The sequence below is a fragment of the Pleurodeles waltl genome, chromosome 4_2 (assembly GCF_031143425.1).
Source record: "Pleurodeles waltl isolate 20211129_DDA chromosome 4_2, aPleWal1.hap1.20221129, whole genome shotgun sequence".
NCBI lineage: Eukaryota > Metazoa > Chordata > Amphibia > Caudata > Salamandridae > Pleurodeles > Pleurodeles waltl.
Genome location: NC_090443.1, coordinates 699,464,588 through 699,478,364, shown reverse-complemented (window position 1 = coordinate 699,478,364; position 13,777 = coordinate 699,464,588).

Here is a 13,777-nt window from a genome sequence, read left to right as displayed (position 1 = left end):
GTTGCAGGGGTCTGTCTTACGCTATTGCTCTCAAATGGGCATTACGGGCATGCTCAATTTGGACAGGGCAGTATAGAGTTCTGATGACTTGTTTGTCACGATCAGCCCATCGCTGAAGAAATACACTTGATATTAAAATAAGAGTCTTTTTAAGGCTGGGCGGAATGGGGTCTGTTACAATTACATAGTTGCGCCTCTGGGGGACACTGTATAGGGAACATCTTCAGCCTGGAAATCACCACTGAAACATATCCATAGTTCCTCTCCAATCTCTACCTGCTTCCCATTTCGATATTGTATGCTATTGAAAACCTACATTTGCTTCCAGGGACTTCAGTCTCAATAATGCACTGGCTAGTATTCAATAAGACCTGGAATCTGCTGTCCATTATTTCCTATGAGAGTAGTTCTGCTGTTCCTCAAAATTGGATTCTCTCCTTCAGGACTTGTGAGAGACTGGAATTGCACACTCCTGTGACTATTCTTGTGCAGCCCAGCCATGTGACTCCACTGTGGGCTTGCTGCTGCCTGGAACTACTTCAAAGTTGCCATTGCCTGAAGCTCCTTATTTGTGCATTGCAGTTTGTTCCTCTGTGTACTGGACTTCCTAGTGGCTTTTTTCCAGTCCAGTTATTGCCTTATTTCAGCCACAGCCTGTGTCCTGTTGCTGTGCAGCCTGCTACAGATTTTCTTAGCCATGCTTTCTTTTGCCTACTCCTTGTTTTGGCTTTTTTCTACTCTCTGTGCAACCCTTGAGCTGCTCCCATTCTAATTGTTCCTAGCTTGTTCCTTCTGTTCCTGCTATTATATTCCCTTTACTTGTTCCATTTTCTTCTACCATAGCTCCTGCAATTTCTCCTCACGGTCCTAGATTTGCCCCAAGCTTATTTTCCTTTTCTATGTGATTCTTATACAATTTCTAGTTCTCTTGAAGTCCAAGTCTTTTGCTGGTTACAGTTCATAAAAATCCTTATATTTGACTTGCCTGTTCTCCAGTTTTTCCTTGAATACCCTGCTCCTGTCTATTTGCTACAGCTCTTAGGTTCCTTTCTAGATCTTGCTTTGGATTTTCCTCTTGAGCTATTCTGTCTTGTAAGTGTGCTCTTTAGTCCTCACCTCTGTATAACTGTATTCCGTTGTACTGGGGTTGGCTCCTTTTTCCACAAGGCAATTCCTAGCTCATTCTTTGTGTTCTGTTGTGGGTAGTCTTAAGTGCCTTATCTGTAACAGTGTGCCATTTCTATTTTTCTTACTGTCTCTCCAGCTGGACCCATAAGGGCTTGTTTTGTGTATGTAAGTACAATCCTTGATTGTGCCCTACGGGTACTGAAACAGAATCAATTTTTCGTCCTACTTTCTATGGGGCTTGTGGGGTGACTATCTGTGAGAGTAATCTGCACAGAGGCATTGTCATTTCCTGTTGCTGTGGGAAGTTCTGAGCCGCACCTGTGTGCAACCTTAGTGGTAACCCAGTGTGTTTGCACATTATTGATCCATTCCCTGTTTGTTCATGCTAAGGTTGCTCTGCCTTTGCTAGCATGTTCCTGTGTTTAACCATATAGCTGTTATTTCCGCGTGTATGTTTTTATCTGCTCCTCTGCTTCGGTACAGAACATCCATAGGGAGCCATCTCTCATGGGCTGTCCTGAAATAGAATCTGGACATTGCTAATAACAGGTATTATTCCAAACTGCATGCGTGTAATGGCCTTTAGGTGCATGCTCTAGTTAAATACACTTAGTGAAACACACTTGGATTTGACTATCTTGTATAAAGAAAGATGCTCTATGGGTGCGATAGACACTAGACCACAAATATAATATATATGTCACACTGGAATCGGTAATCTGGCTCACAGGGATTTCGTGGTGATTCTGTGACAACTGAGATAAAGAGCACAGCTCCCTTATGTAAATTATAGTGTAAATATGTTCTTAGGTAGTCTCCTTGTTTTTAATTCCCATAGAGGTGACGTTGCCCATCGATAGTCCTGATGAGGACCCGAGCGGAAGGGCCAAAACGCGTTGACACTTAAAAGTGGCGAGATTGGGTTCGGTAATCTGAGTCAGCTTCATAAAAATGAGCAAAAACGCTCTGCAAAATACCCCCCAAAAATATATAGGTATTTGCCAATTGCGTATATGCGAATTTCCATTCATCGTAACAGAGTCGATTACAACCAGAATGTTGAGAATGTAACCACCAATTTCTCATGAAGAAAGGTTGTTGGACACAACCCTCTAGTAATGATATGGTCAATCATCAGACTTTGAGAAGCTAGATGCTGGCTTCAATTGAATTAAGAAGAAAATGTGAATTCAATTGTTGATGTTGGTACTAATTGTAAGTCTGTCTTGTTATGTAAATACTTTGATGTTTGTATTCATTTTCACCAATGATTTTTTTCTGCCTTGCACATAAAATAATTGTAATAAATTTTGGAAAATAACTAATCCAACAAATACAGTATTAAGCACTGTATTTGTAAATAATGATATAATCTATCCCTACCTGTAGACCATTGTTTCTGCATATATATTGTCATTAACCCAGGACAGGTTAGGCTTATCGGGTTTCCTCTTTTTTACAAGTAGAACAGTGTCTGTGGGTCAATGGAACCTCAGGGAAGGTTTCCTATTGCTGAATAAAAATACCAACACCACTTCCTTCAAACTGACAAATAGATTTTTGTCCCTGAGCCATTTAGACACAAATAATTGACTGTTTAGTTCTGTGCCTTTTAAGCTCCAATCTCGGCAAATCATGGAGTGTAAGAGACTTTCATCCTAGGAGTATTTGTCTAATAATGATATTATTTTATCTGGTAATTCAAGTGCCCTAAAAGTGCTTAGCTGGAATGTTGCAGGTGTAGGGAGGAAACAGGAGGATCCCAGCTTGGTCAATGTGCTGTGGGAATAGCACATTATAGGTCGAAAAGAGACATGGAAAGTTAACTCCACCCTTTTAGTGGATGGGAATGCCTCCTTTGACAAACCAGCTCACCCCTCGGAGGCCGGTGGGGCCAAAGGGGGGTTTGCTTATGTGTATTTCCTCAAAACTCCCCTGTTCTCCACAAAGCTGGTCACTGAGTCAGTTAATGTCCTCGCAGTGCTGTTGGTTTTTTTAACAATTCTGAGAGGGACAGCCCCATGGAGCACTTACAGTTTCTCAATTCATATTTAGAATCATTTAGGGGTAACCAAAATCCTCCCTATTGGATTGTCCTTTTGGGGGGCTCAAATTTGCACCTCTGCTCCATTGGTTGCATCTTGTACGATGATTTGGATTTAGCTAGCCAGGGAGGTGGGCATTTTGAACATTCTCCACAGGGGATGTTGTTAGGAGAAATCTCAGTGGAACTCAACTTGATACTCCTGTGGGCTGGCTAGGACCTCAGGGGGTATTCCAACTTATGTGGGTAGAGGGGCAAGTACTACAATTGTCTATATTTTTATCTTTGCATCTTGAGGAGGGCATGTCATTTTCTTTGAGTCGAAGTGGGACCCTCACAGTTATAATAACCCTCTATTATCTGTCCCTTTCAGGGCTAGGGGTGCTACAGGATACTTCAGACTTAGGTGGTCATTACAACATTGGCGGTAAAAGCCGCTTACCGCCGTGCAGAAGACTGCCAATAGACCGCCGCGGCCTCGGAATTCCGCCACAGCAATTATGACCCACATCTCGGAATCCGCCGAAACTCAGACACCCACACAAGTCCGCCACACCAAAGGTCAGTGTTAAACTGGCGAAAACAAAACCTCCACCTCCTCGCCAACAGAAACACGCCCATGCTATTACGACACACGAATCCACGCGGCGGTCTTTCAACCGCGGTATTCCATTGGCGGTACACACCGCCGCGCTCAAAATACACACACATCTCCAAAACACCGCCACATTGGACATTTCGAAATACACACACCTGATACACATACACACACCACTCCCACACACCCAACACAATATAAAACACACACCCACATCACCCACAAACCCCTACGACCAAAAATACAGGAAGAAGGCCAGAGAGAGAGCACAGAATAGACAATACCACCACACAGAGGCACACAACACCATCACCCACACAACATCCACGCACAAAACACCACACACCACTACACATCACTACACTCATCACCACATACACCACCTCACACATAACACACACCACCCCATGGCACGCCAAGGACACCCCCGATTTTCCGAGGAGGAGCTCAGGGTCATGGTGGAGGAAATCCTACGGGTAGAGCCACAGCTATTTGGATCACAGGTGCAGCACACCTCCATAGGCAGGAAGATGGAGCTATGGCGAAGAATAGTCGACAGGGTCATTGCAGTGGGACAACACCCAAGAAATCGGGAGGACATCAGGAAGAGGTGGAACGACCTACGGGGGAAGGTGCGTTCAGCGGTCTCCAGGCACAACATCGCGGTAAAGCGGGCTGGCGGCGGACCCCCACCTCCTCCCCCACAACTAACAACATGGGAGGAGCAAGTCTTCACCATCATGCATCAAGAGGGCCTCGGAGGAGTCGGTGGAGGAATGGACACTGGTAAGTCAAATCTTAACTATCAGATCCCCCACCCTACCTGCATGCTATCACACACCCCCACCCTCACACCCTCCCCTATCACTCCAACTACACACTAATGTACTAAGAACACAAACCACACATCCCAACAACAAGCCCTGCATGACACAACTAAGCATGGTCACCCCTCACCAAAGCATGCTCACTGCACATACCCAGAACAACCCCCTAACCATCATCACACAAGCCCCCACACAGGAATGCTAGCACTGGGGTACACGCCCACCCACCCATTGCACACCATGACACACACACATGCAATAATCATGCTCTTATGCCCCTGCAGGATCACGAAGGACCGTCACCACACCGGAGGGTCCAGACATCTCCACTCCACCCACAGAAGAGGCCCACAGTGATGATAGCAGGTCTGCCCTACTGGAGCCTGATGACCAGCCCGGACCATCGTGGGCCTCGGGACAGTCGGTTCCCCTTGCACAGGCACAGCCCAACACTGACCTTCCACCCTCTGGTAACACCAGCACAGCACCCACGCAGCGGGCCCAAACCTCCGTACCCAGGACAGGTCAATCAGCTGTGTGTCCACCACTACAGGGAACCCAGGATAACCCACCACCCCAACAACAACAGGGACCTAGGGGCAGTGGTAGTGGGCACACGGTCCAGGGGACCGTGTGCACAGGAACACAGGGGAACTGGGAGGGCTGCTGTGCGACAGGGGGCGGACAGGCCAAGGGAACCCACTCTCCACAAGGCCCTATCCTCCATCATGGGAGCATACCACCACTCCCAGGAGACGATGGCGACGGTCCTGGTCAAGTTTCAGGAGACCCAGCACCTGCAGGAGGAACAGTATTTGGGCTTCAGGAAGGAGCTCAGGACCATCAGCTCCGCCTTGGGCACCATCGTAGGGGTGCTGAAGGACATACAGCAGACCTTGAGGGACACCGTGGCACTCCAAGGGGCCCCTGACACTAGCATGGACGATGAACTGCCCACCACCTCTGCCAGCGCTAGTGGACAGGAGGCACCGCCACAGGACCACCACACCAGCACCCCACCCCCTGCAGACAGACAACCACCACGCAAGCGGTCCCTGAGATCCAGGAACAGGACAGAGCAAGATGGCAAGACCCCCGCCAGGAAATGACACCACCCTGATTGTCCCCCCACTGTCCCACTTTGTTACCCTGTCCATACTTTAACTGCCCCAGCTCCACTTCCTATGCCCAGATGGGCAGTGCACCTGTGAGACTAATAGACTGGACTCTGCCATGGACATTCCTCCACCATCACCCATCACCATTTTACAACCCCACTCCATTTTTTAGCACTTAAATAAACACCCTTGAACCACAAAACATTCTGGAGTCAGTCTATGATTTTGTAAAATGTATGATCAATGACAGTGTCAAAATGCTTTTTCTATTGTTACGGCAACATACCAATGTCACACATCACAACTCCTTGAAGGATGCATGCAGATGACACACGTTGGTAACCACACCTGTGAAACCGTAATGGAAAGGAACAACTCAGTTACCAAATAATCCCATTCAATTACACACTGGATAGAGTAAGACTTGTGACAGTGAATGTCATGTTAAAAAAGAAAATGTTCTCACCTGTGTGTCACTGGAAATATTGCTGTATGACTGACTCCCTGTTGTCGTTGTCTTCTTCCTCAGCTTCCTCCTCATCACTGTCCACAGGCTCCACAGCTGGCACAACACCGTCATCTGGACCATCCTCCTGCAGAAAAGGCACCTGGTGTCGCAAAGCAAGATTGTGAAGCATCGAGCAGACGATGATGATCTGGCACACCTTCTTCGGTGAGTAGAATGGGGAACCACCTGTCATATGGAGGCACCTGAACCTGGCCTTCAGGAGGCCGAAGGTGCGTTAGATCACCCTCCTAGTCCGCCCATGGGCCTCATTGTAGCGTTCCTCTGCCCTGGTCCTGGGATTCCTCACTGGGGTCAATAGCCAGGAAAGGTTGGGGTAACCAGAGTCCCCTAATAGCCACACACGGTGCCTCTGGAGTTGACCCATCACATCAGGGATGCTGCTATTCCGCAGGATGTATGCATCATGCACTGAGCCAGGGAACATTGCATTTACCTGCGAGATGTACTGGTCTGCAAACAGACCATCTGGATATTCATCGAATGATAACTCTTCCGGTTCCTGTACACCTGTTCACTCCTGTGGGGGGGGGGACCAAAGCCACATGGGTCCCATCAATAGCACCTATGACGTTGGGGATATGTCCAAGGGCATAGAAGTCACCTTTCACTGTCGGCAAGTCTTCCACCTCAGGGAATGTGATGTATCTCCTTACGTGTTTCAGCAGGGCAGACAAGACTCTGGACAGCACGTTGGAAAACATAGGCTGGGACATCCCTGATTCCATGGCCACAGTTGTTTGAAAAGACCCACTTGCAAGGAAATGGAGCACTGACAGCACCTGCACGTCAGGGGGGATTCCAGTGGGATGGCGGATTGGTGACATCAGGTCTGGCTCCAACTGGGTACATAGTTCCTGGATAGTGGCACGGTCAAACCTGTAGGTCACGATTAAATGTCGCTCCTCCATTGTCAACAGGTCCACCTGCGGTCGGTACACTGGAGGATTCCGCCATCTTCTTAATTGTCCCAGCTGACGGTGCCTAGGAAGGACAACAGCCAGGATCGAGTCAACTTTTTTCCAGGTATGTACCCACAGTTACACAGAACACGACACCAAACACAAAACCCTTCCTGTATGTGTGTTGAGTGTAGGCCTAGCTATGTGTGACGCAGAAGTAAATGGAGCCATGTGGGCCCCTGAAATGGCGGCTGTCTGACCTATAAACTGGGACAATGGGATTGTGGGGTAACTGCGTTGGCGTTGCACACCGTCGCGGTAGGCGGTCGTAGACCGCGGCGCAATGCTGCATTGGTTTACATCGGACCCTATGGGTCCCAGGAGCCAATGAGGAAGTGCGCCGGCGGTGATGATACGTACTGCCGCGGACGTCACCGCCGCGGACGTCACTGCCATTTTCTATCTGTTCTATCACTAGATACCTGATCTTCGACAGGAGAGGACCTACACTGCAAGTGCTGCTGTGACCTCGGTCTGGAAGCGACAATGGCTGCTGCGTCTGGGGAAAGGGCCCCTGCCTTCACTGCTCAGGAGTTGGAGAAACTGGTAGACGGGGTCCTCCCCCAGTACACGCTACTCTACGGTCCTCCAGACCAACAGGTAAGTACACTGGGAGCACGTTGTATGGGCTAGGCCTGGGTGGAGAGGGCTGGTTGGAAGAGGGAAGGGGGCAGAGTTCAGGGAACATTAATGCATGTGAATGAATGTGCCACATGGCTAGGGTAGGGAGGGGGGCCACGCACATTGACGGTGCGGTTGTTAATGACTTCTCTTCTTCCCTTGTGCATGTCATGTAGGTCAGCGCCCACCAGAAGAAGGACATCTGGCGTGCCATCGCCAAGGACGTCCGGACCCTGGGGTCCACCAGAGACGGGGCACCCACTGCCGTAAACGATGGGAGGACATTCACCGCTGGAGCAAGAAGACGGTGGAGGCTCAGCTGGGGATGGCCTCCCAACGTGGGAGGGGTGCCCGTCGCCCCATGACCCCCCTGATGTTCCGGATCCTGGCGGTGGCCTACCCTGAGTTGGATGGGCGCTTGAGGGCATCAAAGCAGACACAAGGGGGTGAGTACCACATCATTCTGCAGACTTGGCGCGCAGTAGAGGGGTCTGGGTGGGGGAGGAGTCCTGTGGGTGTACCTAGGCCAGGCAGACATAGGTAGACTAGGCCCCTCCGTAATGCAGGCCATGTGGCTCCCTACCCCACCGCAGTAGAGTGCCAAGTACAGGTATAGATGCCCCTGTGACATCCATGTGTGCAGAGGTCCACCATAGCCATGTAGGCCAGATCCCAGGAATAGCATCTGTAGAGGCCAGGAGCACGGCGTAGTGCAGGGGGCTGCTGTATCTGTATTGTCCGCCAACGGTCGCGGTATGCCATGCACTCAACCTGTCTTTCTTCTGTCTTCCCCCCCCCCTTTTTGTGCTCTCCATGTTCTTATGTGCATCAGCATCATCAGGCGGAGGTACAGTGGCACCGGAGCACGAGGGAGCTGCATCCCACATGGCCTTGGAGGGCCACACCACGGACTCTGAATGCACCAGTGGGACGGAGGGCGAGGGGAGCTTTACGTCGGGCACCGGATCACCAACCAGCGACACGGACTCGTCCGACGATGGGAGCTCCCTTGTGGTGGCGGCACCATCTGTGCGCCCCACTTCAACAGGTACAGCCGCCACCTCCCCTACCAGCACCGCCCTCCCAGCAGCCCCTCAGTGTTCGCCCCGTGCCCGCTCACCCAGGAGGGTGGGCATCATCTTCGCCCCAGGCACCTCAGGCCCTACCCCAGTCACCCCTGCTGCCCTCAGTGAGGAGGCCATTGACCTCCTCAGGTCACTCACTGTTGGGCAGTCTACCATTGTGAAGGCCATCCAGGGTGTAGAAAGGGAGTTGCAACACAGTAATGCATTCCTGGAGGGCATTCATTCTGGTCAGGCTGCCCTTCAGTGAACCCTGCAATCTCTGGCCTCAGCACTGATGGCAGCCATTGTCCCTGTGTCTAGCCTGCCCCCTCCAACCTCCTCCACCCAGACCCAATCCCCAGTACCCCAGCCTATCCCAAGCACACCATCAGACCAGCATGCACACACCTCTACACCCATAAGTAGCTCAGGCAAACATAGGCACCACACAACCCACAGGCACACACGCAAGCATCACCCACGTGCAGACACAGCAACATCCACTGCCTCCACTGTGTCCCCCTCCTCGTCATCTCCCTCCTCCCTCCCAGTCTCGTCTACACTCACACCTGCATGCACTACATCTACAGGCACCAGGACTCTCACCAGAACACCCAGCACCACACCCCGCTCACCTGCACTCACCACCTCCACTCCCATTTACACGTCCCCTGTGTCCTCTCCCAGTGTGTCTGTGACGCCCCCTCCCAAAGTACACAAACGCGGGCACCCACACATCCAACATACATCCACCTCACGACAGCCTCCAGTACCTGCACCTGCACCCAAAACACCTAAAGTGACAACTCCTACAACCACCTCCTCTTCCTCCACTCCCAGACCCCCTCCAACTACCCATCCCAGTGTTTGTCAGAAACTGTCCCTGTGTAAAGTTGACCTTTTCCCCCCCCCCCACTTCATCAGTCCCGTCGTAATGCCTCAGCCAAAAAGCCTCCAATACCAGTGGTGCCTGTTCAAGGTGTGTGGAGTGCACCGGCCACCAGGACTGGCAGTGTGACCCGGAGCCAAGGCACAGGCAGCCCGCCCCTGTAAAGGCTCTGAAATTGGAAAGTGGCCGACGGGACCCTGTGAAGACTCCTGGTGGCAAAACAACTCACAGGGGTTCCAGGTGGATGGCAGAGTCAGCTGTGACTCCTCCAAAGGTGGGGAAGGGCCAGAGGAAGTCTGCACAGCCTAGTGTGAGCAGCACGACGGAGAAGGGCGGCATCCTTTCCGGCGGTCGGGACGCCACCGCCAGCACCGTCGTCACTGGTCAGGAGACCACCGCCAGAGTCATTGCCCAGGAGGGCCCAAGTATCGTCACTGGTCAGGAGACCACCGCCACCGCCAGAGTCATTGCCCAGGAGGGCCCAAGTATCGTCACTGGTCAGGAGACCACCGCCAGAGTCAGTGCCCAGGAGGGCCCAAGTACCGTCACTGGTCAGGAGACCACCGCCAGAGTCATTGCCCAGGAGGGCCCAAGTATCGTCACTGGTCAGGAGACCACTGCCAGAGTCAGTGCCCAGGAGGGCCCAAGTATCGTCAGTGGTCAGGAGACCACCGCCACCGCCAGAGTCATTGCCCAGGAGGGCCCAAGTATCGTCACTGGTCAGGAGACCACCACCACCGCCAGAGTCATTGCCCAGGAGGGCCCAAGTATCGTCACTGGTCAGGAGACCACCGCCAGAGTCATTGCCCAGGAGGGCCCAAGTATCGTCAGTGGTCAGGAGACCACCGCCAGAGTCATTGCCCAGGAGGGCCCAAGTATCGTCACTGGTCAGGAGACCACCGCCAGAGTCAGTGCCCAGGAGGGCCCAAGTATCGTCACTGGTCAGGAGACCACCGCCAGAGTCAGTGCCCAGGAGGGCCCAAGTATCGTCACTGGTCAGGAGACCACCGCCAGAGTCATTGCCCAGGAGGATCCAAGTATCGTCACTGGTCAGGAGACCACCGCCAGAGTCAGTGCCCAGGAGGGCCCAAGTATCGTCAGTGGTCAGGAGACCACCGCCACCGCCAGAGTCAGTGCCCAGGAGGGCCCAAGTATCGTCACTGGTCAGGAGACCACCGCCACCGCCAGAGTCATTGCCCAGGAGGGCCCTAGTATCATCACTGGTCAGGAGACCACCGCCGAAGTCAATGCCCAGGAGGGGCCCGGCTGCCACAGCCCCGCTGGGCAATAAGGGAAAGTCATGCCACACACCAATGCCCAGTTCAGAGAACGTCATGCCACACACCAATGCCCAGTCCAGAACCGGCATGGCAAAGCACCGCTGAAGAATCCAGACACCGCCATGGCAAAGCACCGCTGAACAGTCCACACACCTCCATGGCAAAGCACCGCTGAACAGTCCAGACACCACCATGGCAAAGCACTGCTGAAGAGTCCAGACACCGCCATGGCAAAGCACCGCTGAACAGTCCAGACACCACCATGGCAAAGCACCACTGAAGAGTCCAGACACCGCCATGGCAAAGCACCGCTGAACAGTCCAGACACCGCCATGGCAAAGCACCGCTGAACAGGGCATGCACCGGGGAAGTATGAAATGTCCGCCACATCAAGCATCGTTATCCCATGTGCGGGTGGGCCAGGGACGGTACAGGAACTTCCACGGGGAGACTAATCCAGTCTGGGCACCAGTCCCCCTCCTGAACCAGTGGAGGCTGTTATCTACTTTGGAAACTGTGGCTCTGCACTCCCCAGGATGGAACAGTGGGCAAGCCACCCACTGTAGAGACTTGAGAGACTGTGGCTTTGCACTCCCCAGGATGGAACAGTGGGCAAGCCACCCACTGTAGAGACTTGAGAGACTGTGGCTTTGCACTCCCAAGGATGGAACAGTGGGCAAGCCACCCACTGTAGAGACTTGAGAGACTGTGGCTTTGCACTCCCCAGGATGGAACAGTGGGCAAGCCACCCACTGTAGAGACTTGAGAGACTGTGGCTTTGCACTCCCCAGGATGGTACAGTGGGCAAGCCACCCACTGTAGAGACTTGAGAGACTGTGGCTTTGCACTCCCCAGGATGGAACAGTGGGCAAGCCACCCACTGTAGAGACTTGAGAGACTGTGGCTTTGCACTCCCCAGGATGGAACAGTGGGCATGGAGCCCCTTCGTGGATCTGGCTTTGCACTCCTCCGGCTGAGGTCCCCCCCTTCCCTTCCCCCTGAGGTGCCTGTAGTATTTCTATCTGATGCCCCGGCAGTGTTCTCTCCGTGTGTGGACAGGTATCTTTTGTGGGCCTCGCCCATGCATTTTTGGACTAGTGGTGCACGGACATTTATATGTGCATATCTGCACTACTTCTCGAAATGTATATATTTTTGCATGGTTAGCTAATATATCTGTATATTTTTGAGACATGTATATTGATACACTACAAGGTTTGGACTGATTTTGTTTTGTCTTTGCTTTCTTCCGGGGGTGTTGTGGGTTGTTGATGTTATTTTTGTAAATGCTTTGGTGTGTGTGTTGTAATATGCGAGGGTGGGGTGGGGTGGGGTTGGGGTGTTGCGTGTGTGTGTCCCTAACTTTTGCCTCCCCTATGTCATAGGTGCAGTACTCACCGTTGTCGTCTCCGGCGCAGGCGTTGGTCTTCGTAGATGAGTAGGAATACAAGGGCCGGAAGGATTTGGAGTTCAGGCTCCATGGAGTCCTCCTTCCGGGTGGGATGTGTTCAGGTGAGCGTTTTCCCATTGCAGAAACTGTTTCTGCCGTGTTTTTATCCACGGAGAATCCGCCCCGGAAAAGGTGGCGGATTGGCAGGTTGTGATACTATGGGCGGTACATTGTCTTCCGCCTGTCTGTTGGCGGTGACCGCAGCGCTGCTTATCTGTACCGCCGTGGCGGTCGGAGTGTTAAAGTGGCTGTCTTTGTTGGCGGTTTCCGCCACAGTCATAATTCCTAAATTTTTACCTCCAGACTGTTTGCGGTCTTACCGCCGCTTTAACACCGTCCACCAGGGTTGTAATGACCACCTTAGTACCTTCAAATTTAGACATTACCCCACAAGTCCAAACTCGTAGATTAAAGTGGTCTAAGATTATGCAGGACCAGCTACTCAAGAATCTTTTTATGACGTGTAGTAAGGATGTAACTGTTTGTTTGGATGACGGCTCCCCTCAGTCAGATCTTATGGGTGCTTTTCTCACAATCTGCTAGCATGTAGCAGTGAGCCTCACAAAGTCATCTGGCAGGTCATCGAAGGGAGGGGAAAGATGGTTTGACCGGGAATGTTCGGCCGCCCATAGATTGTTGCCAGAAGCTAGAAGCCTTGAAACAAGAACTGCGGGATAAAAATTTGGTAGCGCAGACAAGGAAAATATACAAGCTCACCATTGAGAAGCATAAAAAGACAATTAAAGAGAGATTCTGGAGTAAGCTTCTTGAGGTGGATATGTTAAACAACAATGCTTGATTCTGGGAAGTTGTGACTCACCCATATTTTTCAGTGGTTTATAAATCTCCCATTGATTGTATTATCCCTGCGACAACCTGGGTTGTTTACTTTAAGAGCTCAGGGGCCCAGATTATTCACCCCTCATGTTTTGAAGAACGGTTATGCAGATTGTTAGAAATGGGGTATCTAGATGGCAGAAGTATTTACCCTTGTCCAAATAGGGACCACAATCCTAGTCAGGGTAAGTCACTCACAATCCAAATGACCCTGTGCCCACCCTCTGGTAGCTTGGCACTGAGCAGTTAGGCTTAACTTAGAAGGCAAGGTGTAAAGTATTTGTGCAATAAATCATGCAGTAACACAGTGAAAACACCGCAAAAATATACCACACAGGTTAAAAAAAATATATGATATTTATCTGGTTAAATTAAGGTCAAACCGATAAAGATTCAGTAAGCACAAGTTGAGATATTACTTTTGTAAGATTAA